The sequence below is a fragment of the Malaya genurostris genome, chromosome 2 (assembly GCF_030247185.1).
Source record: "Malaya genurostris strain Urasoe2022 chromosome 2, Malgen_1.1, whole genome shotgun sequence".
Taxonomy (NCBI): domain Eukaryota; kingdom Metazoa; phylum Arthropoda; class Insecta; order Diptera; family Culicidae; genus Malaya; species Malaya genurostris.
The window spans coordinates 192,800,538-192,806,791 of NC_080571.1; positions in this window are offsets into that span (position 1 = coordinate 192,800,538).

A 6,254-nucleotide genomic window follows, 5' to 3' on the forward strand; every position below is an offset into this window, starting at 1 on the left:
AACAAGAACACATTTTTGTTCATAGTAGAATCAAAAGGATAACAAACTATTGAATTGATTGCAGCAAACATCTTTTGGATTATTTTGTCTATACTGTGTGCGATGAGCTGATCGCCATATGAAGTCCGTTCTTCGCAGTAACGATTCACATCAACGTACTGAGAAGTTATATATATATATATATATATATATATATATATATATATATATATATATATATATATATATATATATATATATATATATATATATATATATATATATATATATATATATAAAGGATCCATACGGGATATGGTAGACAAGCAACAATCGTTTACGTTCACACGTACCGCTAGAGGGATGTGGATTTCTTCTAATGACATGATCCCACAAGTAACTCGTCGTGCAAGCCGTTGTGGTGCCAGGCAAATCTAATAGATGTGAAGAATATGGATACTTTTGATTCTGCTGTGTTTTCGACACATCCGTGAAGAAAGAGATTCGTGGAATTCCGGATCACGTAAGCCCTCAAGTGGTCCTTAATACCTGTAATAACAAATTTAGAACAGTCAACTGTGAAAATATGTTTTATACTGATGGATCAAACATCAACAAGTCCACAGGCTTCGGCATCTTCAATCAGAACATCACTGCTCCGTACAAACTCAGTGATCCGGCTTCAGTTTACGTCGCAGAACTAGCTGCTATTCAGTACACCCTCGATATCATTGAAACCTTGCCCAAAGACCATTTCTTCATTGTCATGGACAGTCTAAGCTCAATAGAAGCTCTCCGGGCAATGAAGCCAGGAAAGTATCCCCCATATTTCCTGGGGAAAATACGGGAACATTTGCGAACTTTATCTGAACGGTCTTATTCAATATCGTTAGTCTGGGTCCCTTCGCATTGTTCCATTCCGGGCAATGAAAAGGCAGACAATGAGGCTAAGGTTGGAATATTAGAAGGTGATATTTATGAAAGATCAATCTGATTCAATGAATTTTCCAGTATCTCTTGTCAGAAAATTCTTGAAATTCGGCAAACTTCATGGAGCAATGACGAACTGGGACGAAACCTTGGTTCAAGGAGATGAACGTGAGTCGTGATTTCATTCGTGTTATGTCGAGTATCATGTTAAATCACTATACATTCAACGCACATCTCCGGCGTATCGGGATCGTAGAGAGCGGATTCTGTACTTGTGGTGACGATTATCAGGACATCGAGCATGTCGTGTGGCCGTGCGTAGAGTATCGCGACGCCAGGTTAGAGCTATTGCAATCCCTAAGGGCCCGAGGTAGACCGCCTGAGGTTCCGGTTCGGGATGTGTTGGCGAGTCGGCACAGACTAACAGACATGACAGTATGAGTAAATTCTTATAAAAATAATTTTTCGTGATGCACTAGTTCTACCTATATTGTACTGCGCGAACTATTTACTATCTGTACACCCCTAGTTTTTTTACTAGTTGGTTTTCCCTCGTTTGTCAACACCAATCAGCTGCTTGGAGGGATGCCTGATTTCATCATAATATTTGAAAATGAATCGTCACAATAAATTATTGGATTACGTTGATAATATATTTAACTTTTTAGCGATGTTGGAAGGTAATTATTTATGTATATAGTTTTGGCAATATGTATTAAATCTATATCCTGCATGAAATTCGCATGGACGTATACAAATCAATACATTACAGATAATTCTGTATGAATGGCAACTCTGTTGGTAAATGAATAAAATAAACACAGTCTAGATGACAGACAGGATGTTTTTGATAGGGTAACGTGGCGCCATCATGACACATGTGAGTACTGTCCCAAATAAAGGAATATTCGAAATGACCGTTAAAATGATTGAAGAATCTAATTTGAGTGTCCTGTCTGTTAGTCTGTGGAGTCGGGATAGTTCATATATGCTTCTCATATACCAGTACCTCAAACACATTAATATACAAGTGTAATCTGTTATATCTCACTTAGAAAGTATAATCTCCACCTATAGGTTCGATAATAGCATCTGCCCGATTCTCTCGATCCACGCCCCTGTCCACCATCTTCATTGGAATCAACAAGATCTTTTTTCTTTTGTCACTAACTTTTTCGTTCCCCCTTCCCCGTCTCTTCTTTATCTCGATGACAACTAATAAGATCTCTGTCGTTTTCAAACATTTTGTTCCTATACACCCTTTTTACCCCGTTTCCCACAATATTTACTTTTTTTCATTCTTTTCCGTAACATCACCATCACAGCCCACGGAAGACCGCTCCAGTCGATGACCAGCATGCGGGCCACCCGCCGGGCCTTCATAGCCTGGGGTGTTTCCCGCGAACCCACATGGGCCGAAGAAAGCGGCCAACATAGATAATTACCAACGTCATCTGGAAGACTCTCATGCTAAATTCAATTCACTGGCCACTACCGATCGCCAGCTGAAAGCTGGATTCTCGAGTATTCGTGACCCCAATACTACATTACATAATGATACTATTCTAGTTTTAAGTTAGATGATAATTAAGATTAGAAAATCCCCGTGGCATCTTAGAGCTTAAGCAGTGTGCCTTAATATTATATTATATAATTGAAAAAAAAATTAGAACCACGCTAAAGTATTTAGATACACTTCAGCAATAGTACGTGAAGCCGAAACACTTAAAATAATATTATTATTGAAGGACCTTTTTATGTGTTTTGCATATGAAAAGAGTTATTACAAACAAACCAACTCCCATTTTCTCATTCTGCTGCTAACGCAGAAAGCGATAGCACTCAGTCGATGCCGTTCTATTGAGCAAACGTCATTATCGACACACGGGTAGGTATGAGATAGGAACTTGTAAACACTTAGTTATCTCACTATTTGACGAGCGCATCTCCATGCTTGATCAGTGATCCTATAGAAGCATTCAAATGGGCCTAAATTTGTGGAAATCGGTTTTGATATCTCAAGAAAAATTGAGTGGTAAGAAAAAATGCGTTTTGTGGGCTACGCCACTAAACAAGTAACATCTATTTAAACTTCAAATTTGATCCATGGCTCAATGGTAGCTTCTAGACGACCCTAAGATTGTTGATATTGGTTCAGCCATTTCCTAGAACATTGCGCGGTGATAAAAATCTTTGAAAGTTCCACACACATACACACTTTTATACACACATATGCTCATACAGACATTTTCCGATCTCGTGAAGCTGAGTCGAAACGTTTATAACACTAGGGGTCTTCGGAGCTCTCATCGAAAGCAGGTTATTCCAGCTATTTCATTACCCGTCCATAGAGAAAAGCAGAACGTCTTTGTCTATAAGGTTTAAAAGTTTATCGAAATAAATTACAACAGATTTCGTTCACATTTAGGTTATTCCTTTCAGTGTCGGTCTATGTGTTAGGCAGTTACGTAAAGCTTCATATCCAGTGGGGGTTTGATCCCACAATTGATTAATTTTAGCTCTTCATACACAGACTAAACCATATATGGAGAACCAAAAACCCGGATACGTAGTTGCGTCAATGCGAGTTAGTTACATATAAGATGACATGAAGTACGCTGAATAGTTGTCATGTGATAGTTGAGTTTGCAAATATATTTTTTATCGTGACGACACAAATGAACAAGCATTCATTCTTGACAGTTCAGCGGTACTGTTTCCAAACAAGCTTAAACAAAAATCGAAGAACACATTTTAAACAAGCATCTTTACACTTTGCAACTAGTCACTTTTATTTCATAAATCTCAAAAACAAACCGTATTCAATCGTGAACAAATGTTTTAAAACTTTAATTAGTCGATATGGACCCTAAATGGTTTGATCCAAATTGTCAACAAACAAACAAACAAAGCTCTGTTTATAACCAGTACTACTGAACTGTCAAAATGTGTTCATACGATTGAGGTTAGCAGTGACGGTAAAAAACCTAATGCCCAATCAGAGTTCTGACCAGCACACTGCAATGATGCTTAGAAAAAAGCAGTAGACACTTTCACATTTTCAGACTCAAATCTAGTCAAAATGTTTCTGTCTGAATGCAAACTGGCAAGCTTTGCCAGTAGCTGGAATGTTTGGATGCAGCCCAAGAACGAATCTTGTGTTTTATTTAACTAGTTGACAGTGCTAAAGTTCGATCTTTCATTCGTGGTTCCAACTCTAGCCAACTAGTCCGAGATAGTTGATGACAGACAATTTTCAGCATCCGAATTTTCAACGGTAGGTGAAATCCCAACTACATCTATCTTATATCTCATAGGATGAAGATGCAATAGTTACATCATCCTGAATGTGAATATCGAATATGAGTACATTATGTAGCTATCTCAACAAGCCTTTCCAAAAGCTATTTGCTTTGCAGAATCTACAAACGACTCATAATCGCCAGTGTTCACGAAATCTTTATTCTCATACAATAACCAAGTAAGTAGAAATGAATTCACTAGTAATGGCTTTTACTCCACTGGAATTGATTTAAAATGAAGAACATGAAGTTATCGCTTGAAGAAAACCATTAATGCGGTAATATATACACTTTCTGTCTATGCCTTTAATTAGTAAGTCTAACATACCTTATGATAAAAAAAGAACCGGAATTTTCATTTTAAAATTCCCGCGCTTGTCCAATCGGTAAACTTTTATTCTCTCAACGTTGGCAACACTTTTATACGCATTCTGTTAAATTTTGACGCATATCGTACGATTAGTTTTTGTTTGGCGTCTATACAAAGAAGTTGAAAAAATTTCGTGTGGCGAATGGAAAATTTAAAACAACGTGCGTTCATCAAATTTTGTGTTGCAAATGGATTTAAGTGTTCCGAAACGTTGAAAATGTTAGAAAAGTGTTGGTGAATCGTGTCTAGGAAAAACACAGGCATACGTGTGGTATAAACGCTTCAAAGGTGGTCGAACAAGCTTGGATCATGATGAGATCCCTGGCCGCCCAACATCTGTTACTGAAGAAAACATTGAATCGGCGAAGCAAATCGTGTTGCAAAATCGTTCTGTACTGATAAAAGAGATTGCTGTGTTGTTGGGCATCTCTTATGGATCAGCCGAACACATTTTAACTGATGTTTTGAGTTTGAAACGCGTCGCTTCTCGGCTGGTGCCAAAAAAGCTGAATTTCATTCACAACACAACAATCGACCGAATGGCGCTTCGAAGGCAAGTCGTTGTTCTAAATTTTCATCCATTATAAATTATAAAAATCGCCACACGTCAAAATTTGACAGAATGTGTATAAAAGTGTTGCCAACGTTGAGAGAATAAAAGTTTACCGATTGGACAAGCGCGGGAATTTTAAAATGAAAATTCCGGTTCTTTTTTTATCATAAGGTAGACACAGAGTTTTTAGCTCCGCAAAGACAAAGCCCACAAATGTTTCGTTTACGATTGCCTTTTTTCGGTTGCAGTCATTCAATCATCGACACGGAAATACACCTTGACTTACGAGCTTCCGTCTTAGTGGCCTTTTACGATATGGAACAGAAAACCAGTTCGTCAATTCTTGGTTGAGATAACCTGTTTGGTGAACTTATGCTGCCGGGACAGGTGGACCGTAGCGTTATTCTTAGCCAGTTGGAAACCATTACCGACTCTACACGGCTATCTAGGGAGAGGAGATGAGTTAATATTGAAGGTCAATTTCCATTGTTGGCCGAGCGGCTGGAGAGTTCTGAATTGTAATTAGATCACTAGTTATATAGCTACACTCATAACACAGTGACATATCAAGGTTTAATCAGTATTCAAATGCGTCACCAGCATGGAATGGAAAGTTCTAAAAATCAACTCTCTTCAATTGCAGGATCTCCATTCTTCAAATAAAATTATAAAACTTTTATTCTTTTTTTTCCGTACTGATCACCAAAAATCCGTCCAGGTCGTGACTTGAACATACGACAACTTGTTTGTAAACCAGCGCTCTATGCATTGAACCGCCAACCCGGTGAGGTGGAAACCTTATAAATATCCTAACGACGGGAGTAATTCAAGCCGAAACAATTAGTGAATTTCTACAACATAAATTGTGTACGGACTCAAATAGCATCAGATATTATTTAACGTTTTCCTTGTTCACTTCATTCAATTTCAATACCATGTCTGATTGCACGAACAGACTTTTCTCTTCACATTACTCATAAGGTTTGGACCAGCTTTCGTTTGCATAGATATCCGTTTTTTCTTCGTATCATTCAACGATTTTACTTCCATAGAATGTTTCCGAAGCGCCAGCACAAAGTGGACCTCATAAGCTTTGTGCCAATCCAAAACATCTTTCGAG